The 27698-nt window shown below is 44.6% G+C and overlaps 1 protein-coding gene across 6 annotated transcripts in view; it reads right to left on the reverse strand.

Moving 5' to 3' along the window:
- Positions 1–27698, reverse strand: part of LOC105275886 (zinc finger protein 608) — a 150484-nt gene that overhangs the window by 23996 nt on the left and 98790 nt on the right. The gene's annotated exons all lie outside the window — the stretch shown is intronic.

The raw sequence follows: 27698 nt of genomic DNA on the forward strand, positions 1-27698 counted from the left end.
TCAACAGTAGAAGGTGACGTATATTGGCGCGCAATTAGATTAAGATAATCTTCCATGTCCAGGGATTCGCCATTCAAACTATAAGTCGTCACGTAACATCTAGAGACTCGCGTTCCAACTATGATACAATCTCTCAAGTCCATGTACGAATGAGAATGGATCAGAAGCGATAACATGACTGAGCGATGAGAACACACTAATTGCAATCCACGAGATCTCTTACGTATCGCGGATAAATTTATCACATTACTTGTATCTCCAATTCCTTCAGGTCCGCAGGACACGATATAGTCGTGACAGCGATATAATGTGACGACCTGAACAAAGTGTCAACGAGATCTAGAAATTCCGAGTATTCAGAAATATCTCGTCACTGCGGCGACGGTAACGCCGCGTCGCATTTCATTTCGGAAATCGATGTAATCCGGTTGCTAGCCGCTCGCGCGGAAAATGCACTTCGGCGATCGAATGACCCCGAGGCGCGGCCGAAATGCAGCCGAGGATATAAAAGCAATTAGAGGGGACCCAATTAACGTTGGTCGCGAGCTATCGTACGCTCGGGACCGCGTACGTCGCTCGCTCGTATCGTTCGCTGTTTATGGAAATAACGGCCGGCCGATATTTCGTTGGGGCGGACGCTTGAAAACGCGGTTCCGTCGCATACACGGCCGTTTACACCGGCTTGCAAATAGAAACGCGAACCGGCAAGAGCGGTAAAGGTTGATTTTCGCATACCGTACACGCCTATCGCGTCGTGTCGGAAATTGCGGACGTGTCATCCCGTACGAACATACAGTGCGGAGCTATCGATTCTGATTTCCAACCGTGGGTTAGATCGTATTTTAAAGAATCTTGGCTGAATGATGAAATTCTCTCCTCCATCACGGATTTTTATTAAAAGCATTTTTATCCGCGTTCAACGCGTATCTATTTGTCTGTTCCTGGCTATTTTTCTGACAAGAATATATCTGTTTGTACATGACGCAAAGCTTTTTCAACACAATACAGCAACTTTGTTCAAGTATCTAGCACTTGTTAGTTTATTAGTTTTTGTATTGTCGCCGTTAGCAATATTGTTATACAATTAGCACTGCTAGTTCATTTGCCACTTTAATTATTACATATTTCATACTCTCATATGCGTGGCACATGCTTAAGTACATAATATAGTGTAATACGAAAAAGCAGTCGTAAGCTGATTTGTGCTGCGGCTTTAAAAGCAATTAGCGAGATGTCTGCTAAATGAATGCGCGTTGCCGGTAATTTTCGCGGCTCGATGCAAACAAATTTCCATTGCGGAAAACAAAATCGCCGCGCGGCTGGTACTTTGAGAGCAATTAGTGATGGCCCGCATAATTAACGCGCTAATTACGAAAGCAATTTCGGATAGCGCGTACTTAACTTTTTCGCATGTCGAAATATCGGCGCCGTGGATTTTTCATTTATTCATCCACCAGGATTTAAATGTCGCTTATGTCACAATCTGGTCCGCCAGCTCGATATTAAATGTCCGTTTACACGAGATAATTTTCAAACAAGCTGGAACATCCGCTCGATAGCTCTTTTTATTCCCGAGAGTATCCCTCAATAATAAAATTCTTTGTAAATGTAAAACCGAGAATAACTGTCGATTTATTTTTACCGCTGAAATCCGGAAGTGGAATTATTTCTGTTTGCCGATTTATTTGTGTTTATGTGTCATTTTGAATTGTCGATGGCAGGTCCCGCGTGAAACGGCCTTTAGGTAACTGCGCTACATGCGCCGTATATTAATCCAGATGAATTTATCGGCGTTATCGCTTCGACAGCGTTTCACCGGGGGAATAAAATTTGCGCCGGAAACGCATTTACGGGCGAGTTGGCCGAATGCGTCGAAACGCATTAACGCGGATAATCGGGAAGAAGAGTGACAGCGTGTGTGCGGGACGGATGGATCCGCGCGCACACACATGCACAGACTATCCGAGATCCCGTTATATCCTTTTGATTAAATCGGGGCATCATTCATTGACGCAATTCTGACCGGAATGGATATTGTTTCACAATTTTCACTATCGCGTACCTTTGTGAGTTTGAAGTTAAATAAGGAACAAAGAATCTATCTGTGCGTGCGGTCCTGCTATTTAATTCGCCGAAAGTCAATGAGCCGCGACTGAAGAGTCATTCGTGTCTTTGCGTAGTGAAGAAGAAAAGAATCGACTCCAAGTTGATCGAGGGCTGCAAGTGAGAGCAGCAATTTCGAGATACCCTGCGTGTAGAGAATAAGGACGAGAGGTAAGTAAAAGCACGTTGGAACGAGCACGCGGCCCGCGCCTGTCGAGATTACAATGGTAGTTTGAAATGCAAATCGCGGAGTTTATGCTTGGTTTCCATAATTACAGAAGCGGCGCGCGCGAGCGCGCGTTACCTCTCGTAATGTACAATGCACATGGACCGACGTAATCGCGGCATTGTTCTGGCGCGAAACTATCTCGCCGTGTTACGAGGACGACGACGACAACGAGGAAGATGATGACGACGACGAAGACAACTCGGTGATGCGAAAGGACAGTCGTGAAACGCGAGACGCGACAGTCCACGAGAGGAAGGATACACATCGGAGCGTTGTCGACGAGCAGCTTATACAGTTTGCTACAACAGCAATAACAGGAGGATCACATATGTCGTTACTTCATGGGTATGCGAGGACGCAGGAAAAAATGCTTCTAAAGCTTTACATTAAATGTAATAAAATATATCGAGAGACATCGATGCTTTTAAACATCTTTTTTCACTTCATCAAAAAATAGCTAAAGTCGTTAGAAAAATAAAAGATAGTATATCCATACCCCTGCTATTCAGGCAGATAGTCGAACATGCTGGATTTTATTGCTCAATATTATCTGTACACAAATGTTAATTCGTTTCATTCGCCGGAACTTTCAAGGAATTTATTTAATGGCACCCCAGGAATAAAAATGGTGGTAGCTCATTCCAGCAATCGCCGTTTTAATCTCCGCTCGGCGATTTAACGAGATTCCCGTGCTCGCGTGTTCGTTCATTAAGCCGCGCTGTTTTTCCACCATCAACATCAGACCAGGCGACGAATGATCCTTTTACGGGAGGTGGTTGACGCGAGTACGACGAACCGGAGGAACGCAAGGGCCACGAACGACACGCACGGGGGCACGTAAGGATCGCGAACAGTCGCGCGATAAAGCGTGAATAAAGATGAAGAATCGAGGCGGACACCCGCGTGATGTACATCTGAAGAGCCGCTGTCGTCATGATCGCGAGTCGCGCGGAAATCCGCGTTGCGAGTGATCACGCGCGTACACCGAGCGGTGCGATCGAACAATTCTCCCCAACGTTACGAGAGTTAAAATTGAACTCCCGCTCGCGTTTACTGACGCGAACCAAAAAAAGGAAAAAAAAAAACAAATAAAAAGGAAATAAAAGCGCAGCCGGGAATTTCTGGCGCACTTTCGTGCGCGCCGGTGCACGCGGTATCGACCGCGACCGCCGCTTTACGCTCGCCTGGCGCCATTATTGCAGCAATATTGACGGCTAGATGGATAGTATAATAAATCGCGGTAGCGAATAATATCGCGCGAACGTTGTCCATTATTGCGGCGTTATCTCCGCGAGATTGCGAGAGGACGGAGCGACGAGTGGAATAAATGAGATAATTGTTACAGAGGATATTGAATTGAGGAGTATTACTGTAATCGGGAATTATTTATGGCCAATATTTATCGCGTACAGCCTCGTGCAACCTGTCGATAATGATGGAACTGCGAAGCGCCGCCGCACTTGCACCGTCACAGTTTCCCTCGTGTGGCCTCGCTATTATTGCGCGCATTTCCTGTAATAACGGTTTCTTCATTAAATTCCTTTCGGGTGATCAATCATTCACGATGCAGAGCTCGCGTGTAGTGGTTGCTATACCAGGCAAACACCCGCTATGAAGTACAGCAATCAGGAAAATTAGTGTGGAACTCTTGAAGTATGCAACAACTGTTAGATACGTAACGTGCTTCCACGATAAAATATTACATGACGGTGTATCTATCCATGTGCGAACATACTTTTATTCTATTCAACGACAAGTTCTCTCTTTAATGCACACTTATTGATTTGATTTATTGCGTTACGTCGAGATGAGGGCATAAACTGATGTATTTCCCTAACTGATTTATTTCTCTTTCCGTGTGTGTGTGTGTCATTTATATTTCGTAATTAATAAAAAGAAAAAGAAGGTATAGAGATGGAGGCAGAAGAGATCAAGCAAGCTTTCATAACTCGTAGTTATTAAGCGAAAACAGCTGTTTGCACAGTATGATGTAGACTCTGTTGTATTTGTCGAGCTTTGACATTAAATGGACTGAATATATAGACACGCGATGTGCACAGCTCGAGTACGCCCAAGATTGACTTCATGTGACTGGGCATTCCCGACGCGGTGTGTATCTAAAATGCAATTTGCGGCGGAAACAATCGGGGCTCGCCGGCAGTTTCGAAATGAGAAAGCGAGACGCACGCACGTGCGTTCGCCACGTACTCGAACGTTTCGGCGTGTGTATATTTAGTGCCTGAATAGCTGTATATTTCTATGTACGCGTGGCTTTGTAAAGAGCTAGATAGCTTTATCGATGTGTTTAACGTGTGGATGGCTGTATTTATACACGCGCGTAACGTGCGGATCGCTGCATCGCACGTGTGTGTCTATATCTGTGTGGGTGCGCATTTCAGTATGTACTCGCGCAAAAGACGACGAGGGCGAGTTGTAACTATTTTATGATCGGCTATAGAGGACCAGGTTTACTGCCGCTTCGAGCCTGCAGTGCCGATGGAAGAAGCCGAGGCGAAGGGCACAAGACAAAGAAAGAGAGAGCGACAGAGGGAGAAGACCAGCAGACCGGCGAATACAAGTATAATCGGTGGGGGCGAGAGAAGACGAGGGGGCTCTGCGAGACAAAGTATTATACCCGGTGTATTATACCGGGGGATACAAGTTCGCGTACGACACGAGAAGTGCGACGCACACGTATGTACACGTCGTACACACGTGTAGCATGTGCTGTAATACCGGAGTTTTACATTCTCCTTACATTTTATTTACGAGCGGCGTGCGATCGTCGTCGTATCGATCGGCAACGGCGACGGGACGACGGCAACGATATCGGCGACGTCTGTCCCCGATGTGTATAAATACGAGCTGTCTAAAAGCGACTTTACGTCCACTAAAAATAGCCTATCAATCGGTGCGTGTATCGACAAAGCGGACGGGTCATTTAGCGAGTATTATACGCGCTGTTAACAAGCTTGTCGTCCGGAACATTTTACGATCGTTATGACTGTTGCGCGGGATCCAACAGCGAATGAACGACGCGATCGATCAGATATCATTGCCGTTATTTAATCCGCTTACCTAGTCAGTTTTGTTATACTGTGGCGCAAACTGCGCTGCATCTCCGCGACCGTGCGGAAAATTATTTGTTATAAATTTGTTCGCTGAAATTTTATACGCTCACTTGTCCTCCATGTACGCATTCTGATCCTCGATTTACCAATTTTCTCTCCTTACCGGCTTTACGGTCTTCGGTATATAACCATACACCATCGTCGTGTTTACGATATCAGCGTCTATAACACACGACGCTTCACGCTTTTCGAGACTATCGAACAGATCCCGATATACCGGCGTTTCTTGATTTAACGCCCGATTGACATCGTCGAATGTCCCCTCTATTTCACGAGATATTCCTTCGCCGGAGGAATATAATAGAGTTATCGGTCCGTTCATCCCCGTGATCGGCGAAAACAAGCCCGTAGGAAACGCGTCGCCTGTAGCTCGTCAAGTACGGCGTCACAGGAACGACCGGCAGCATTCCGATAGATACGAAGAGAGAAGGGCTTCAGAGAGAAATCTCGTCGTTGTGAGGCCTGCCTGTTCCTTAAGCCCGAGGGAGACAGCTTTACGAGGGTCCCAAGATGAACGCGAAGGGGAAGCACGAGTCAATCCAGACCTTCCGTCCCTCATGGAAGAGAAGAAGGAGGAGGAGAAGGAGAGAAAAAGAGAGAAATTTTATTTCGCCTTGGGACCAAGTCTCTTCAGGCATACGATGAAATGGCACATAGTACGTGTATGTTACATGAGAAAGTAGATGTGAACATGCGGCACAGTAAGCGGGGCGCGATAAGAAGTACACAATTGGATTCGAATTGTGAGTGGTTGACAACGACGTTCGAAAGGAAAAAGAAGAGACGAAGAGAGACTTATTCTTGATATATTCTTAAGAGAAAATCTACTAAAGGAAAAACAGACACGATATATAAAATAAGAAACGTAATAGTTACGTACCAAGATACAATACATTCAGTTAAAGCGATGTTTAGAAAAATAAAACGAAATATGCGCAGAAATTGCCAGTCTTTTCTTCATTGAAACTAGATGATGGAGATCTTTTATTGGGAGATGAGGTTCTAATGGCACCTCTAATGACTTCGAGAATTAGTCTCACAAATGTTTGTACGTAACAAAAGACGAAAAAAAGAAGGGAAAAGAGAAGATGCTATATTTTTCAAGCGACGAACGAAAAAGAGAGTATCCGCCTCTTAAGAGCATAAACGAAAACAAGAGAGAAAGAGACGAGCCATAATGGAGCGCAGAGGGAGAAAGAAAGGCCACATGTTAGAAGAAGCTGGGAAATAAGGGCAGACACGCCACAAAATAGAAGGAAAGTGAAGAAAGAGGCGCGTAAATTTACTTACACAGACAGAGAAGTGTCGCTGTGGACACATGCAGCGAATGAGGAACGGAAATACGGGGTGTAAAGAAATTCCGGAATTATACATGCAGAGAGGGAGAGAGAAGGAGGGAACCACGGTTTTAATCGACATTCCTCTCTGCAGATTTCCATGAACGCCATCGCGTCCTTTAATTTTATTCAAATCCTCACAGCAACGAAATGCAGTTCAATGTAAACTTTCCAACGACAGAATTAAAAAAAATCGGATTAAAACATTGGTGGTAGCTGCTTTATCGCAGGTGCGTCCGAGGTGTAACATCTGCAGAAATATTGAAACGACGATATTAAACAACGAGCGTGTCGGCGAGTACCGAGATTGGACGTCGTAAAATCCGCTCGTGCAGCCGATCTTCGCGATTCCCATCGAATATGCATAAAACGCGGTGGCACGTGCGCGACACGTTGCGCGCCACCCGGTAGACACAGAAAACCGCGAGGGTAACGCGGGGCGGGAGAGGGAAGACGGAACGGCGAACGAAAGAGAAGCTGGACGCGAATAAAAGCACGGCGGGGCGAGAGCGATCGTGTCGGGCGGAACAAAGAGGAGCGAGAGTCGAGGAGGGTTTCCGACTGCAATATGGCTCCCAGGCTTCCTTCGGCGATGGCAACAAGAGAGAAGTAATGATCCTTAAACGACGACGGCGGTGTCGGGTATGCCGCGCGATAAGCGCTCGGATATCCGGTGAATAGATCCGGATCTGCCGTACGATCTATCTACGAATGGCGAGAAAATCCGCTCGCTCTTGCCACTCGACGGCAGCAGCGAGAAACGCTCACTAGCGAGTGAGCGCGGCCGCGACCACGCGGTTATTAATTTAATTGCCGATCAAACGACGGGTCGATTCGATTACGAACGCTGTTACGACGGCCGGGAAGAACCGATAGAGGTGATGGAGGTAAAGCAGGAGGGGAGAGGAACAGATGGAGAATGACGAGGGAGCGAGAGAGGGTGAAGGGCTGAAGGGAGCTCCAGGCGCCATGTTCACCGCTCATGAATATATTCATAGACGCGAGTCGCATGAACGTACACCAACATGAACGAGGGATGCTTCCCTCCCCCGTTCCCCTTTCCAAGCGTCAACCACTTCTCGACACCCTCCCCCTTATAGCGTGTGCACGACAGTGCACGCCGGACGGACACGTAACAAGTTAACAAGTAACACCGTGCACGGCGCGCGTTAACTACGTGCGCGATTCATGCGTACACGCGTACACGTACACTCGCACACTATGCGTGCACATGCCCAACGAGCGGGCGTTGCGGATTAGCGGTGATATAATGCACTCCTTGTTATTTCGAGGGCGCCATACGTGTACACGAGGTATCTCTCTCTCTCTCTGTATCTATCTATCTATCTCTTTCTCTCGTTTCCTCTGCGTGTACGCATTTACGTGTGCGTGCGTCGCATGGTTTGAATTTCACGCGAGTTTTCGTAACACGCCGTTCGATCTTGCTCGCTCGGTGGCAAGGGATTATGCATACAAACATTGACCGTCGGTGGAATACAGATGGATTTGCCAAAATCTCAACTTGTGAACCTAGCATCGCTTTATTTATCGCGGAGAGTATTGAATAATATAGAAAGCAAATTACGTGAGGACGCATCGAAAACATGTAAATGTACATTTCGATTCTTACAAGATATTATTGTACATTTAAAATGTGTTTAGATATGTCAAGTATAAAAGGTATGCTTCTATGTAATATTCCTTATTTACGATGCGGAAAGATTAGTTCGAAGATAAGCAGTGTCTCTTTGATAATGCACGGCCAGAGGATATACAGTAGCCGAGAAATCCCTAGACTTTAAAAGGAGATCCAAGGATCGGTAGGTTTAGACTCAAGACCGTAACCATCCGAGGATCAAAAGATTATACTCTACACGAATTCTCTAATTTATCTTAAGACCGAGAAAATTCAAGACCCGTACAGGGATTCAAGGACGCAGGTACTCGACCAAATCCAAAAGGTCTTTCAACTCCAAGTCAAGTGGACTTCAGCGAAGCGAAATACCTAAAAACCCCAGGGATATATAAAAGATGCCAGAATCGATATCAGTTCAGAAGAAAGTCCCGAAAGTACCAAAGGTAATAATTCCAAAAATGCAAGGAACAATGTAGAAACACACACGCGCGTCAAAGCTGACTTAATAAGAAAGAATGGACAGTTAAAATACGAGCTATATCCGCCTTTTAGCAGTTTCTTTCGAGTCACGTAGCGTGCAGGAATCTCGGAGAAAAGGCGAGGACCCTCAGGGTGCGAGCTGCCTGATCCCAACGAGACTGAGGCGGAAACTAAAATGATGGCTACGTGAAATAGTTGCAGGAGTTGATTCCGTGGAAACCGGTTATCACCGAGATAAAGGTCTTAACCCTCTAATGCGCTATCCACTTTTCCGCCTACCTAAAAATGCTACATCATGTAACGTAAAATGACAACTAAATTGTTACGTCGACTCGGCGATGTGAATCCGATAAGTATACACGATAAAACGCTGCGTTCCTAGAATGAAAACGTCTTAACTACTAAGATTGTTGCTGCTAAGAGCACAATTAATAATTAGCCTCAACGCGAATGCGCACGTATCTTCAAAAAGTATCGTGGCTATCGTGGGAACGTCCTAACAATGATTCTCGAATCGTCGCTTCTGTAATCGAAAGATACGAATTCTCACAGAAGATGAAGAAATTTCAATCATATCGAAAAGGAAATACGTTGCAGTGATCGTCGCATATTTAACACTGTTACACGGAGTCATCTCGCGCTGTATTATCGAGCATAAGTTTTCCTCGCGTTAAGCAAACAGAACTCAGAATTATACGACCACATCTACCGCGAAGAGCGCGACGAGAATATACGAGTCAACGTCTTCGAAATTACAGGTATGATGAGAAATTTATATGCAGCATGCGGGCTCATTTTGACCCCCGAAGTGCGGCGGAGAGTTCAAGTCGGACGTCGTCATTGGCCTCTCGTGCAAAGAAACGGAGAGAGGGAGAGGACGAGAGGGAGGGAGACAGACAGAGAAATAGGTTCCAGAATTGCCGTGGAATTTAAATCGCCACCTTCTCGGATCCCGCGGATTTATCGTTAAACGTTCTCTTGGTTACCGATCTGCTGCGCGCGGGAGACGTAGGTAGAGATATAAAAAGCCGAAATAATCGGCGTTCTCGCATCGTCGGCGAAATGGTTGACTGTAAAATTTATAACCGAGTGACGCCGGCAGCTGCGAGGAGCCGTCGTCTAATGGCAGCTGGCTCGTACCAACGGGAGAGAAGAAAGACCGATCCGATCGTGACTCGTCGACGTGTTAAAGCGGAACGGAGCGGGCATGAGGGAGAGAAATGAGCGGCTCCGGACTAATCGCCTTGTAACGCGGCGATCGTCATCCTGTAAGAGCGTGTAACTCGCGCGATCCCCGACACGCCGTGCAGCCTGATTATCTACGCGTAATCGAGACACCACGCTGCATTGTCGCGGAATATTAAAAGAATAACAGCACTTCCGCATCGAACGATCGAACCTAATTGATATATAAATTCCCCGGCAACGTGTTTGCTCGCCCAGATTCCCGTGCTCCTCGATGTCGCAAAAGTCATTTTTCTTCACTGTCATTTCAAGTTTCCGTCGCGGGAAGTACACGCGGTGATTTGTGGAGAACCGGTGTAGAGCACGACGAGTTAAGACCTGAGCAGAGAGAGAAAGAGAGAGAGTTGGAGAAGAGAGGATAAACGGTACGAAGGAAGCAATAAAGTGCGAGTGACGCTGAGACGGAAATCTTCGCTAATTACATTAAGTCGGCACCTGTTTCCACGTACACCGTGGTACGTCGATAGATAAAATGCCGGACAATTACGGCCGGACATATCTCTAATTCAGCGTGCGTGCGTGCGTGTGTGCGATGTATGTGTGCCATTTGTGTGCATTCGCGCCTGTGTATCACGCCAATGTCTCTCGTCGAGAAAGGACCGCGAGGCGCAAGGAATTGAAACGGCAAGACGCGCCGTGCGGCGGGATTCGTTAACTGCCGGGCAATTACGAGAAAAACCAGTCTTTGTTACCCGGGAGCGCATTACAGCGATCGACTTTAATGGAAGCAATAAAATGCAGGTGCTAGTGCCGCGCGTTCCCCGTAGCCATTGGCGTAACTCGTCCAAGTCCGATCGCGCTGAAGCCTCGCGCGATGGAGAACCCGATGCTCCCGTATCCCGTGATCAAGATCCTGATCTCGATCCCGCGCTAATCTGATAAGTAGAGGTATAGGAGGAGGATAAAACACCGTTCGCCGGTCATTTTCTCTTGCGCTCTACACGTGCGCAATGTAGCAAAAAATCAGACGTTCTCTAAAAAGCAATTTTTAGAAACATCGACATTTTTGCGCGTCTTTTGCAATGCTAATTTTTCTTCAATCAGGATCAATCTTTGCTATCACGCGAAGCGATCGTCCGGCGACGATCCTTGACTTCTCATCAAACGATCGTAAAGAGAAGAGCCATGTAGATTGCCCTGAAGATCGCCAGCGACCGTCGTTTTGCCGTGATCTTTCACACGCGCGTAAATGCGTAAATGCGATTGATAATTGCCAAGTTGGCGTGGTAGACAGTGGATGGAAATCATATCTGGTGTGCGGCGAGTTCAAGACAGCCGACTAAGCGCGTGTCAGCGCGCGGAGATGTGAAGCGACCATGACTTCGGGCAAATGGCGCGAAACTGTGGCGTGTAATTAACACGTTAGCCGGATCAGCGGCATGATCCTCGGTGCCGTGGAGTACACACGTCGCTTAGAGAACACTCAGCCATCACACTCGGCTATTTATAGCGAACATAGCGCTTAATATAGCTTAATGGCTTATGCAGATTACGTGCAGAGAGAATGCAATAATTTTTATCGCCACGTGTAATCTAACGCGACCAGAGAAAGAGAACTTGAGATCGCGCTCGGTCGCTTTCTTACGATTCCCTTCAGCGCGATCCGGACGAGCGCCAGACGAAACGCCTCGTAATTACACGATTGTCGCAAAAAAAAAAACACGACTGACAAGCATGGAAGTATGTTGAGCACTTCTTTCGTGCACTTTCGACGTGGAATTAAACGACGGGATTATAGGGGTCTGCTACCGCCGTGTTATACAAGTGACATCGATAATAATTCCGCCGATCGATGCGAAATGACGCAGGCAGTTAAGTCCACACTGTCCGCAGTGTTCGCCGCAGCTGCAAGAACCCGGATGCCCTTTGCAACGCCGCGCATTTCTATGTAAACGACCCGAGAGATGGTCGGTATTTAATATTTAATCGTCGACGTCGCAACGACATACACCACGCTACCTTAAGTGGCGCGGCAATTTTTGCTCTCGGCGGAAACTTGCGCGGTGAACAATATCGTTGTCCTTTCAATTAGAATTACGCCTATCCTGGCGCGACGCTTGCGCGAGATTACATCTGTCTGATTTAAACACGCCGTGCGAAATAATTTCGCTAACAGACATTATACTAGCGAGTCTCCATTGCGTTATTTGTCTAGACGCACGACAGTGAAAGCAACGCGTACTACAATTTTAGTGGCTGCACAATTTAATTAACGACACGAGGTCGCGGTAAAGAATACATAATAAAGCGGTAATGGCTACCGCCATTAGGAATATTATAATCTAATTGAGTAAATTGTTAAAGAGCTAATACCCGCAATTACCCTGTCGTGCAATTACCCCCACAGAAAGATCATAATTGCGACAAACAACCGCCGATCCGAGGAATCGATGCACGCGAGCAAAATTGTGCGGTTCATGCAGCTTTGAGACAACTGTTCGACAGTTAATATTTTACCTGCGAACTGACAGCTCTGCAATCATCGGCGAGGCTCTGAAGTGTTATCGAGCTAAGTCGCGTGTTCTCGATATGACGGTATGTAGAGACATTATCTTATACCAAGATACAATACATACGCGCGCGCGCGCGCGCACACACATGTACATATCTACACGCACGATAGCCTCGTCATTAAGTCTACTTTTTCGCGCGGCGCCGAGTTTCTTTGAGGTCGTGTTCACGCTTTCCGGACACGAGCGATAGTTCCCGTTGCTGCGCCAGTGACATTCGTATTTTACCACGCTGTTATTCCTCAAACGACATCTTTTCTGCACAAACAATGGCAAAAAAACGAACTGTCATTTCCGCAAGAAACGTTGGACATTCACGGGTGCAGTTCACGCTACGTCCGTGGCTTGCGAAGTGTTAAGTGTTGGAATAACTGCCCCTGCCGTTGATGTCTATCACGGATCTGGAACAACTATCATCCTCTGTCGTTCTCTATATACGCGCGTTTCGCACCGCAGTTTCATTAAATGAGCGGTAATTAAAACCCGCGTTCTTTTCCTAAGCAACTTTCTGGGCCAGCGCGCTTCTGCAATGAAAAAGATAGAGAATGCGAGTTTGTTCTCTCGATTGATGATGTCTCTATTAGCCGCCGTTACAGCACTTTGTTATATCTCGCCGATTCTGCGGGGGCTGCCGTGTTCTGCTGTAACTAATCGTCGTAAGTGCTGCGAAGGCGGTAATCCCCGGATGGAGGATTAGTGGGATTTCTTGGGGCGCGAAGGCTGAAGGATTATAACTCCGCGCTTCCGTTAAGTCGCGATAACTCTCGCACTACCGGGCGCGGAACTCCGGCAATATGAACGACTTACCAACGACGATGGATCGATATCAACTTCACCATGTGGCGAAACTAATTTGACGTTGCGCACGAAACGACACGATCGCGTTTGTCCTGTCAGGAGAACGCACTTTGTGAGGAAAAGCTCGTATCGCCGACTCGACTGACGAGATAAGCCACCTTACCGTACAAGGGATATATTTTTTTTATCGCCTCGTTCTAATCCGACCGAAAAGATATCCGCTGATATATGTACTTAGAACGCTTGATGTGTAAAATGATTATCCGATTATCTACAAGATTTATAATGGATTACACATTACAGTATTCTTTTTTTTGTATTTCGTTCAATGAATGGGTATCAGAGATTGATTCATGTATGTTCAAAGAAAATTTCAGGTATTGTTATTTTAAATGCAAGCAAACGTAAAGACATGTTGCGCACATAATATATAATCTAATCGATGAGACGTCCATTTAAAATTGACAGAAAAATCTATAAATGGGAGGAAGCACACAGAGTACTTGTAAATATGGAGTCCGGGAAACGTCAAAGCAGGAAAATATTAACGGTGGTACGAGAAAACAGAGAACGCACGAGCTTTAAACTCGGTTTATTCAATGTGTCATTTCATTACGACCTGTCGTTTTTATTGCGAGTCCCTCATTTGAATAACACGTTTCCCGGAGTCTGAACGACTCCGCTCTCCTGCCGGGACACACTACTCGTCGTGCACACTCGCGTGTGCCAGCCTGGAAATTGTGTCTCTCGTGCATGTTAAACATCGCGAATGCTCGCCGCGCGCGTTCCCATGTCGTTTCTTCTCTCGGTTGCGACACGCGCGTTTCTCGCGAGGTCTCGCGATCGCGAACGGGGTCCATTGCGGGGATCTCGCAGTCCGAGATCCAAAACGAGAAACCCAATGAGATGCGAAAGGGTAAAAATTACGAGACACGGATTAAAATGCGACGGGAAATCCACAGCCATCACTGTGTGTCAATCTTCCAATCGCGTACGGATGCGGGATGTATCATTTCGCAAATGCGAAACCTATTTATGTCATAAGCGATACACAACGGAGTCAAGAAAGATCCATGTTGTTTGCGTAAACCTTGTTCAAAGCAATCTCGCGTGTGATCTGCAGAAGCTTGTTACGCTAATGGAATCAGTAATCTGTAGGGAAAGAACATTGCTCCAGAAATCTTATTTCTTTCTCAATCTTATTTCTTTTTAGAAACCTTGGAAGAAATCTTCGGTAGCGTCATTTTTAAAGTGCAGAGAAACTGCACGAGTTCCGTCGTTACGTAAGCTAATTGCAGCAGAATTACCAAAGTATCACTTCCCAACAGTTTTACTATCAATTAAAGGAAAAAGTTCAAGTCGAGTTAATCTGTTCTCGATATTTTCTGATTCAAGCTCTTTGTACAACGAGTGAATCGCGCGTTCCGTAGAGAACTTCCATCATGGGCTATTAATGAGGAACATCTCTCTTCCTTAATCGATGCTTCTTCTGCATCGATCTTTCACGGGCGCGAGATATATCTTGGTTTCGACGGAAGAGGAAGAGAGAGAGAAAGAGAGATGCTGCGGCGGCTCTAACGAGACGCGACATTAACGATCGTAATTACGCTGAGATTCGGACGGTGATAAAGAGGTGCGCGCGTTATTAGGGGCATAAAGGTTCGACGAATGAGGAAAGTTACTATGCTTCAAGGCTGCTGCGTGCGCCCGTCCGCTCGAGCGTGTACAACGCGCTCCAAGTAAATGAGCCTCCTCGGTACATTAGCGAGACGCGACCAACTTCTACCAAGAAAAAGACGGCGCGAGGAAGAAGCGATGCGCATCGACTTTTTTGCATTTCGTCGAGTTTTGCCCAAGGTTTTACGAGAAATCGCGCCATGAGCTATCAACGGTGTGCAATATTCGCTTCTTGCAACACGGCGATTGATTTTCTGCTAATAATAAGCCTGTTTTGCGCTTCAGTACTTACGTAGAAAACAGACAGCGATTTTGTCTTGAAGACAGATTTGTGCCAAAGTCAGAGAAAAGGGATACAAATTATTTATTCTTTAATTAATTTCTCGGAAGCTTGGATTAACGGAATTCCGATTTACGAGACACTTATTAAGATCATAATATTAATATCAAATAAAATAATACAAAAACAAATATCCATAAAATCAGTTTGTACTTCAAAGAGAAAAATTGATACCTTGAAAGTATTATACGCATTTCTAGAAGACACGAAGCATTCTTGACCTCTCTTTTATCACGTCCACTTCTATCATCTGCTTGTTGCGGCGCGATATCGCTTTTCTACCGGTAGCGCAAAGGCAAAGATTAAGTGACGATCGACAAGTCTTGCTCCATGCCAAGCGTCCTGTTCACCGCACAAGAGCGTGTGCGCGCGCGAGCGCGTACTCTTGTTATCCGATAAGATATTAAGCCAATTACAACGTCGTCTGATACACAGGCCGTACACGCGTACCTGTCTATGCGCGAGGTGTTCTGAAAACAACGTCGAGTTACGCTACTCTCGTTTGTGATCCGGTAAGCAGATTGCGGCTGCAGAGCCTTTTTTTACATGCCGCCTGGAGGGATTTTCTGCCCAAACATCAGTTTACATCTCGCGAATTTACGTTTACAACGCAATTCGCTTTCGCGTGCACCGGGCGACTTACAAAAAATTTGGGATATTCTCCCAAAGAGAGTTTTCATAAAGTAAGATCGATAGAAGCTGGACTTTGTAGAATCGCTGAATTTCGGTATAAAGAAGCACGCAGAGTATCGAGCGACCTAGCGATACAAAACGGAGAAATGTAAATTAAATCGAGGCATTGTCTGACTATAAGTCAGCTATTTCTGCTGGATATAATTTGTAGAAACCTACGAGGATATCGTTTCAACTTTGCTCAAGAATTATCATATTTCCGGCTGGAGAATTCGTCATAATAATTTCAAGTCCGGGAATAATACATTTTTTCACGATGAATAATGTCTGTAGTATCGAAGTGATTCAGTGGGTAGTCGTGAAGAAGTTTTATGATGGAGAGATAGACGGAATTGCGGAAGTTGCCAGAATGTTGTCGGAATGGATGGACTTTGTTTGGAGTGGAAATTATCGAACTTTTCTCAATAACACTATCAGTAACCCGAAACTCGAGCGTTAGTTATAGACTCCTCTCGAAGTTACCTAACTTCCGTTTTAAATTACGCTAACTCTCTGTCGTAAAATCATTAAGTATTCTCCGGAGTCTAGTGGACCTCGTGATGTTCTTGCTTGCTGTTGTCCATCAACCTAAAGTATCAAAGTATATAAAATATACATTGTACTTTTCTGAAGATGAAGCAGAAAGAAAGTACAAGTTAACAATATAACTACGGCAAAGAAAAAGCAAGCAATGAAAGAAATCTTTGTGCGCGAGAAAATTAAACTACTTAAAAGAAGCTTTTTGGTGATAAAAGAGGACACTTTGTGTTACACAACTTGTTCGAATAAAATGAAGAAATCCTAGTGACAAATCACATAGTGCGCATTACTGAAGTCAAGTATCTTATCTTACGCACGTTGCACTTTATAAAATACATGTTTCGAGATATATAAACCGAGACATCGAAAATCGAATTTTTAACATATAAATGAGATCATGTAAAGTACAATTGCCGGCCCGTGCAACTGAGAAATGCTAAAACTTGATAAGAAGCAGCGACTTTCGCTTGCAACATGCAATAGTATTTGTAAATTGGAGTTTAAAAGTACAATGTCCAAACTCGTTAAATCACTGCAGGTGCGCGACGCGACTTTTGCCACAGAAAAAGGTTGACTAAATTAGTTCCATACAGGTGTGTGCAATTACGATAAAAAATTCTCCATACATTGCAACAAGTAATTTTTACCCGAAGTTTAAAATTGCCGACCGAAATATTTTCCAATAAAAGTATTTTTATGTGCGGAAAAAATATATTTTTCCGCACATATATTACAGAAAAAATTGCGTTCCAAAAACTCAATGAAATGTTACCATGCTATAATACAGAATTCTCCGATAAATTTTACATGAAAGTTAAATCGAGATAAATGACTCGTTACTATCATATAAAAACAGAAATAACAGGCGAAAAAAGATTCTCAGTCATATTACACTACTATGTAATTAATTTATAACAACTCATTTATATAGCACCGGAAACTGTTGCGTATTATTTTGCGAGTAATAATCAGAGAATTAAATAGCATAATAATAATGTAACACGGATAACCTGTTATAAATTTCAGCAGCCATACTATTACCGACATTTAGTAGCGTCAGTCGTCTGGAAAAGACAAGGCGAAACCGCTTGTAAAAGTCGGCCGACGATACTCACTCGCAGCCTGGATTCCCAAGTATCGATACTCTAATTATCCGGTTAGCTCGCTCGTCACACTCGAGCGTGTCTCTATTTGCGTTATCACGCTGGCGTTAAGCAATAAATTATCGCGATCGTTAACGCCCCGGTCTGACTTTATAACAACGGCGGAGGGAGGCGGCATGGCTGCGGCGTGCTCGTAAAGCGCGATACGCGGCAACAATTTTTCCGCAATTAAGCGGTCGCGTATCGGCAGATAATGAAACTAAACAATAATGCGATAAAAGGAGCGAGTGCGCGCGAGCGCGTCGTAAAGCGACGATATAAATGTTCAGAATGTGTCAACGCCGTGACGTTTTAATGACATTTGCGAATACAATTGTAAGCGAATGCGGTTTCGCGATTAATTCTATCAGCGTCCCGAATCTTCATTTGCAGCGAGAAACATGTGTAAAAAAAACATTTCATGAAATTTTTTTCTCATTGCTTGAAAACGATTCACTCTGACAAACATTTAAATTTTTACACGAAGATTTGAAATCCGGATTATCATCAATGATAGACAAAGCGATTTGCAAATCAAAATACACAATCAGAATAAAATTTTGATGATACAAGCGATGCACTGATAGCAAAAGAATTAAATAGGTAACACAGAAACAAAATACAATGTCCTTGTAAATAATTTATGCGCACGACAGAATGAAATTCGTGAATGAATTTTTCAAAGTATCGTATCGATTAATTAGCCAGCTAATAAATGGCCCATCGACTGTGAATGAACGTCGCCTGGGAGTAATGATACCGAAACCACCCAAGGCAATTATGTGTGTTCCACTTCTATGCGAGTAAACTAGATGCGGATATTGAGAGCGTTTGCTAATTGCAGAATGGAAAATCACACAAGAGGCTATGTATCGAGATTATTCAATAACAAACAGAATGCAAAACTGAAAAAGTAAAATGAAGACAAAGATTTATTGTTTCAATAAAACACGCAATATTCGAGGAAAGTCATGAAGAAATGAAAATAATGCAAATGACCAAGTTGAAAAGATATGTAAAAATGTTTTTACGCTAGGAAAGAAAAATTTAACTTTTTATGAGAAAACTGCGATTTTATAACTAATGTCACCATAGATAATTTCAACGAACCGATCGGACAATTTTCTCTCGAAAAACAAATTTATTTTCGGACGGACGAAGATTTTACAGGATGCTATCGACAGAGTTTGCGTAGTTTTCACAATCAGCCATACGACTCTGATATCGAACTCTTACGCCGTATTAATAATGAGCGCTGGATAAATAATGAGGTCATTAATCGCCCATTAATCACATCTGTTTTGTTCTGTTTCAGCAATTTATCGTTTGAAATTAGCGGTATGTACGTTCTTATTATAGTGACGAGGAATCAATATTTCTTCTTTGGCCTATACCGGCCAATTACCATACATCCTGCTGTTAGAATTAATAGCGGTATAATGCCGCGATAGTATCGTGGCAGGTTCTACTACTTTGCGAACAAACCAGATGTAGATATTCTAATGGTACAACACCGGCGATGCCGGATCGATAGCGCAACTGTGTGTCGTTTGGAATTGGAAATTCCGGAATGCCAGTCACTTACGGAGTCGGAAAATTCTATTATCGCGCGAATCTCGAAGCGGAGCTTGGAATCCACAGACTCGCGCGAAAATATCGGTAAAAGTTCAGCAACGCGATCTCCCATCGAGTGTTCGCGTTCGTCTATTTATTCGTTCTACTTCTTCCTCGCGAACGTACTAGATGTAGATATTCTAATAGCGACGCAACGCCGTGATGTAACGTCGATCGATGGGAATAATTCCAGGGTGCTTGGGAGGAAAAAGAGTATAAGTCATAATTAAAGAGGCAGAGCGAACGAAGTAGCTACGTCGTATCTGTAGTACCGCGAAAATTACGAACTTTCAAGTTCACAATTATTAACGAGTGCGATAGCGTAATCTACTATTTCATTTAGAACATCTATTTGCGCGTGTGTGTAACCGCGTAAATTCGTTACAAATTACGCTATTAACTTTGCCAGCTAGATAACACCATGGGAATACCTAATGAATTATTTCAGACGATTAATCAAATTTTGCAAGAGCGCCGTTGCTCTTGATGCATTGATGCTTTTAATCGCAAATTGCATAATATATATGTATACACCAATTAATTCTTTAAGGGAACATCTTGCAATAATTGTAGCATCCTAAAACCTTGGAGCCCAGAGTGACGCTCATCGCATTGTCAAATTTATCTCGAGAGAATGTCCCCCGAGTTCTGCAACCGTTGGATCCGCAGATGCGATTGCTACCACACAAAAACCGGCCGAAACTTCCGTAACAACCTAATACATACGGGGAGGAATGGCTCGGCAGAGGGAGAGGGCAGTTGGGAAAGCAGCAGGGGTTGCTTCGGGGGTTGAACGGTTAACTTTCGTGACGAGGGTACGGCGGCGAACAAAGTTTCCGACGATTCTGAGCGAGAGGAGGAGAGAACAGTAGAGAAAGAAGAGAAAGAGAGAAAGAGAAGGAAGGCAAACTCGCGCTACTTCCACGTCAACGTACTTAAGCCGCCAAAGAGGCGACGCAGTAGCTAGGTAGGTACAACGAAAAGTGCCGGCAGAGAGTGGTGATTACCGTTGAAACTGTTCGAGCACTTCGACACACCTTCAAAAAGTCGCCTGGTCGTTTACTCTGTCAATTCCATGGATAAGAGAGAGAGAGAGAGAGAGAGAGTCAGAAATTTCGAAAAATATAAACTTTCAAAAACGCGCGATTTTCACGCGGTTTTATACAGGATGCTGAAAAATAGCGGTGGGTGAGAATCTACGAGGATTATTTGGATCGTGTTGATGATTCAAAAATGAAGTAAACGTGCCTCTCGTAAAACAGGTACTCGCAAAGTGAACTTCTCTCTCCTGAATTATAAACGATCGAGAACGTGAACGGCCTCTCGGTAAACCATCACGAGCCCCTTAATCAGCTGGAAAGTTTATACTCGAAGTTTGGTATCGTGAAAAACGTGGCATAAGCTCAGCCTTTTGCATGCACGTAGCTCGCGATAAAAACTGTGTAAAAGTCGTGCGCTAATTCGACGTTCATCGTACAAAGTACGGCTATTTCACAATTCTTCTTGGTTATCGGCGAATGAATAATTAACATCGACGCGCGACAATAATTGCTGTTTCTGCGTAACTTTTTTTCTCACCAATTAGCGCTGTTTTACGGATTTTATTCGCGTTTAATCCTGAAATTGGATTTCATTATTTGTAATATCGTGGTCGGTCCAATTCTCTGACCGACTATATCTCGTGCAGGCTATTTCCGTCCGCGAACGTAATGCGTTTCGGCGTAAAGCCCGATACTAAAGCGGGACAATGCGAGTAATCGCATCGTTTGCCCGTGCGATATAACTCCTTTTTCAGCCCGTGATCTCGTTACAGTCTCGTGCAGATCAATAAGCCGTCGATGTCCAGGGATTAACTTATTTGCATTATTTGCACATTTGCATTTGTTTGTATCCAGTTGCTTATTACCATTCCAAAAAAATTCATAAAATTCAGGACGCTAGAAAATAGTTTCTTAATCAAAAATACCGCAAGTTCCTCCAGCGATCGATTTTTCGCTCAAAGTGGAAAATCGAAGAGATTACCAGGGATGAATAATTCAGTCTGCACATTAAATAGCCCGACGAATCGCACACCGTTTGAAACCCCGTAAAAAGACGGATCGATCGGGGGATACGCCCACGCGAATCGGAATCGCGAGACTCGCGGGATTACTTATTAGTTAGCAACATCGAAACGCGGAGACGCAACAGCACATTCGTACGGCGGGGGCAGGGTAATAGCGTAGCAACAGAACGTAATGTACGTGGGTTCCAGCCCGGGGCCACGGGGGTTAATTCGCGCGTACTTTTTGCGGCGAGAAGGAGCGGTTACAAAATCGCTATTACGAGGCCGCGGGCGGTACGCGGGGGAGGGGGAGGGCGCGGATTTAATCCTTTACCGCAAAAGCGAATGTGGTACGCGCGCGGCGGAGATTGTGCGAGCGCAAGTGCGCTCGCCGCACACAGCCAGAGCACGAGAGCAGTTATGTACCGGGGAGCCGGGAATATACCGCAGGAATATTGATTCTCGCGAACGCGCGAGGCTTTCCCGCGCCATCTGTCAGCGGTACAGGCTGGGGGGGGGAGGGAGAAGAGCTCCGGCTCGGCTCTTTCTTTCTCTCTCTCGCTCTCCTCTCACCCCCGTGTACATTATGGACTCTGTTGGCGTTCGGCTTAGTTTCGTAAGCCGACCGCCACGGTTAGATAATATTTGCGCGTATGCGCAAATAAACACGCGAGAGGCCGCGCCGCGTCGCGAATTCCGCGCGAAATCGCGAGAACTCTCGCGCCGATCGGCGGCTAAGGACATGGATCTCGAGGAATAATATTGAACCAATTTGGACGGCTCCGGCGTGTGTGCATGTATGTATATGTGTTGATATATCGATGCGAATTGCGTGCAAAATCGACGGAATTGCGACGAACGCAAAATCAGTATCTTTTATCGGTTTCAAGCACCTGATTACGATTGATGATTGAAATCGAACGCATGTATCTATTGCAGAAGCTTGTCTACGCTCCAAGCTGGCTTTCCCAAACTCGGTTTTAGAATATTTTATTGACTGCTCCATTAGACGTTCTTTTTCTGGAAATAACGCTTATTCTTATCCATTTTGCATAAATAATGCGACACGAAAGAATCCATTAGAAAACCTTTAATTGAAGTATCGCTTTATCTTTGTTGCCGAGATATTTTTGAGACATCGATACTTCACCTTCGATATTAAGTAGATATTGATAGCTGAGAGACAACATCTCGAAAAGATCAACGCGTTTAAGATCTTCAAAAATGATAATCTCTTCGTAATCTCTTATGGACACGATAGTTCGAAGATATCGCTCGCACACATTTTTCCAAGATATCATGCACTTATATAAGATATCAATCACATTATCTCTTATCAATTTATCACTGCAAAAACATTGTTCGATAGACATTGAGAACTTTCGAGTGTAAGTTTAAATAAAAATAACATGTTTATGCGAAATCATAATAGATGAATTCTAATGAGAGGAGGATTTACCTGAGCAAACGAATTCTTATGGGTATTCAAGACCATGGATGAAGCACGAGAATAATCCGAGACAAGAACTATTACAAGAACTATACAGAACAATCTGGCGTCGGAGAACACGCCACGCTCGAAAGCGTCTCTGAGCGACGGCTTCTCGTGGCTTATCAGCCGCGTCATAACTCAGAAGTACAACTAATAATTAGAAGGCAAATACATTCTGGTATTTCAGGTGTCAGCGCCGGCTATGAAATACGAGCAGCTGTTAAAGCGGAGCAGACGCGCGCGCGCCCCCGTCTCTGTCGAGTGTGCGTGAATGCACGCGGAAAACGTTACATCTGGTTGACGGCGACGCAATTTTCCTGAAATCCGAAAAGCGGGGCAGCTACTAAAAACACGTTATCACGGAACGTCGTCGTTTCGAAATATCTGTCTGAAGTATTTCGGGGTGAATAAAAGTACAATACTTTGAAGATGCAGCGATCGTTCTACATCGAGAAAATTATTCTGAAAATGCATCGTATCGTGACATGCGCTCCGCTCCCCTTTCCCACATTTGTGCGCGAATTTCCGAAATGTCAGCTCGATCTCTGAATTGCGCTATATTGAATTATTCGTCTTTGATTGGCCGATGAATCCGTTTATTTTCGACTCGAAACAGAATTCCATTTGTTTCCCCGTGGACAAAACCCATTTTCCTCGCGGAAAAGTGTGTCAACACCACTTATCAATGTGATTAGTACCGCAGACCGATACATATTTATCTCGCTGACGTGTACGTTTTCAGAAATTCAGGTCGCGATGATTTATGGCGGTGGCGCGGCTTTTGGCGGCGATGTAAGAGGAAACAGAAGCCCGTTACGACGTACGTAACATGTCGCTTCGTGGTCCTACTAGACTGTAGGGGTTAATCACGGTTAATGCTAACCAATCGACTCTAAGTGGTATCGATGTTCCTATTACGGGGACGTGTGATGGCCCCGTTAGTGCGAGCGGCGAATAAATTCATAGCGCGTGAGCGCGCGTTATCACGCGTGGAAGAGCGAGCATTATCCATTATCACCGTTATCGGGCACTCTTACGGCACTCTGCCGATATATTTATATCCGTCGACTGACTCGTAACTGTTGACGGTAGGCACCCGGATATTTCGCGCTCGAGTGGCGAGTAATCGCTCGCACGAGCGATTTCGCGCTGCAGTCAGGATGACGCAAAGCTCGCTCGATATTTCTAATTACCGCTAATGTATCCGCCGTGGTTTCGCACTATTGCGCAGCACTCTACCGGGTAAACCGGAAAGAGTGCTGCGATAACAGTATTGACAGACGCATGATTTTACACGATCGGCAGATTGAACGTTGACGATTATATTTTTCCTCTTTATTTCTAGGGAAGCCTCTATACGGCGAATTAAAGAGAGATGGCAGATTAATCAAGCCTCCTTCTTCTCTCTACTATTTTTTGCTCAGTTACAGTTGTATTCAGAGAACGATGCGATGAAAATAATTATGCACGGATGAACGATGATACTGGCGGACATATAATGAGAAAAAAAGTGATAATACTGAAAATGAAATGTTATTTGATACGTGAGTATCTTATAATAACGTCGGTATCTCCCTCAGGTTTCGTGCCCTCGGGCGCGTTACGTTCCACCCTGTACAGTTTTATTAAGAACATATAACAGGACAGGGTATAAAATACCCATGTAAGCGGGAGGTTCGCAGGCTGTCTCACCAAGGGGAGAAAGGCAATCGGCCATATTGGAAATGGACCGTGACTCTCGACATCAATATCCTCTCCGAGTCTCGGTGTTCTTTCCCCCTCTGCCTTCTACGATCCTTTTCTTCCCATTCTCCGTTATAGTTTTATTAAGAATATCGCAAGACAAAGTACGAGATACCTGTTTGGGGATCGAAAGTCAGAGACAAAGGGGAAGAAATGGTAATCGCTGCAAATGGACCGTGACTCTCGACATCAGCACCTTTTCTTCCCCCTCGAGCTTCATTTCGTTCGGGCTCTACATCTTCTCCGATATCTCTTTCGTAGTCTTACTAGAAATATATCACAATAAAGCATAAAGTATATCCACTTAGGTAAGAGAGGATGCAGAATAGAGCAAGGAAAAGAGGCGACAGTTGACCGGATTAAAACCAAATTGCGACGCGATCTCAAATTTTCGCACTGTATTCTACTGACTCGACTATTCTCGAAACGCGATGAGAGAAGACAGTTATAATTTTATTAAATTTTATTGTATCATAACAAAATATAAAGTACTTATTTGAACAAATAATTTGGAATTGTTGGAACAAAGAGGAGAAAATAATTACGCTTCATATTAAAGCTGAATGTACAGCTCAATAAACTTTTCCTCTGTTCCAGACTTTATTGCACCCCGGCATTAAACTTCCTGTTATTTTCTTAGAACTCGAGAGAGCTAATATACTCTTCGTGTCGGCGACATCCTCCGAGACAACTCTCTACCGGTCGGCAGAAAAATTGTAGGGCCGGCATGCCTTGTACTGACTCACGGACCGGATGGAGAAATTACGTGACGGCCTTAATTAATCGGGAGGAATTAAGTCGTTTGTCTCTCGGCGTAATTAACCCACATCCATGTAGTCGCGTTACATGCAGAACCACGCGCCGTGTTTCACCGTGATTCTTCCCTTTGTACCTCACCGTTCTGTTGGATCATCCGGAAAATACGTACTGCTGACCCTTTCATCATTAAAGATGCACGCGTAACCGTATATCTCTAATTAATATTATAAATGTTACTGTACTGAGAAAAAATAAATATATGTAAATAAATATATTTTCATGTTATTTATTTATCAAGCAGTTCACGTAGTGTTGCAGATTTTTGTTCGCCCGTGAATGCAAACTTCTGTGAGTAGCAAATTCAAGTGAGTTATAAACATGCTCAATGAGATCGAGAATGACAATCGTTTATCATAACTATTGCTAATTATCGTAATTAAGAGAATTGTCACGATACGGAAGTTGGGCTTTCTAATGCGGACAAAGAACGAAATTAATGAAAGCGAGCAAAGGTAGAGGGGAGAAAGATCATTAATCACGAACGAACAATTTAATCCCTCGAACGTTAGACTCGGTGCCGCTGCACTTAATAACAGCGCGTTCCGGCCAGGCTCAGGATGCTCCGTTTTATATTACCCACATTCCGGCTCTATTTTTCAAAGCCAACGAGAGTCGCGATGAAAATCCGGGCGCGGTTCACATTCCATTCTGTTACTCTCTCTCCCACTTGCTGGCCCGTATTCGCTCGCTCGTGTATATGGTGTATGCCCCGGGAATGGCGCTTTTGTGCTCGACTTACAAATACCGGGAGGCAAACTGCACGAGACGGCTGTTGTCCGGATATCGTGAACGTCAATAAAATGTTAAGCTTGATTGGCGTTTATTTCACGACAACGCTCCGAGCGAATTAAAGCAGGATGCGTCACCTGCTTGCCAAGAAACGACTTTCAGTCTCCACCGTTTTGAGTCTGCATTTGTCACGGGAGGGTCCATAAAGTCTCAAGGCAACATGTCTGAGAATCACCCGGCAGGAGTTTCTCCTGATTCCTGCCGGCTCGGTTTACGCGGATAACCATGGTGCACCATGATGCCTGTGACGGCAGGTACATATGTACGACACAAGGAAACGCGCGCCAGATGAGAGACAAGGAATGCGATTATGAGTCTCTCGACGATCGTGCGGCGCACGGAGGAAGAAAAGAGCCATGATTCAAACAGGGTTCCTGGTGGTCCTCGCGGCGTTACACGTCTCCGGCGCTCTTTTCGCCCATCATTCTTTCGATTTTGCGAGAATCCCGAGGTGAAATGGTTTGGAGCGGAGTACTTCTGCGACCCCATATCGATCTTCGCTCGTGAGAGTCTTATAGAGTCGTTCCCATAAGTTGCCTCTAAGCTATCGGCGCTCGTTCATCGATTCCGCGACCAGTTTAGTTTCCGAGTAACTAGTATAGTATTGGGTCGTCCGGAAAGTTCGTGCCGATTTTTAATAGATGGCGTTGGAACATGTCTGAATATATATCAATGTTATTGAAAACATAGGATTTATATACATATGCTTAAAGGTGACATTTCAACGCATCTTTAGGAAAAAAGTTGTTTCAGATAAATTGATTCGTGTCAGTTTTGTACTCTTTTGAAGATGGAAGAAAACAAAGAACATTTTAGACACTTGATGCTTTTCTATTACCGGAAAGGCAAAAATGCCTCACAAGCAACAAATTCGATATGTTCTGTTTACGGAGAAGGCGCTTTAGCTGAAAGAACCGTACGTAAGTGGTTCGCTAAGGTTAGAGCTGGTGATTTTAACCTTAAAGACCAAGAACGCTCGGGCAGACCCTCTACTACTGATGATGACCAAATCAAGACACTGATCGAGAATAACCCGCGCTACACGACACGTGAATTAGCAGAGATACTGAAAATATCGAAAACCACTGTCCACGATCATGTAGTGAAGCTTGGTTACGTAAGTCGCTATGATGTATGGGTTCCGCATAATTTGGCCGAAAAAAATTTAATGGATCGCATTTCCATCTGCGACTCGCTGTACAAGCGCAACGAAAACGTACCATTTTTGAAGCAATTAGTGACGGGTGACGAAAAATGGATCATTTACAACAATGTAGAACGAAAAAGATCCTGGGGTAAGCGAAATGAACCAGCATTAACCGCTCCGAAAGCCGGCCTTCATCCAAAAAAAGTCATG

Source organism: Ooceraea biroi, chromosome 11 (genome assembly GCF_003672135.1).
Source record: "Ooceraea biroi isolate clonal line C1 chromosome 11, Obir_v5.4, whole genome shotgun sequence".
NCBI lineage: Eukaryota > Metazoa > Arthropoda > Insecta > Hymenoptera > Formicidae > Ooceraea > Ooceraea biroi.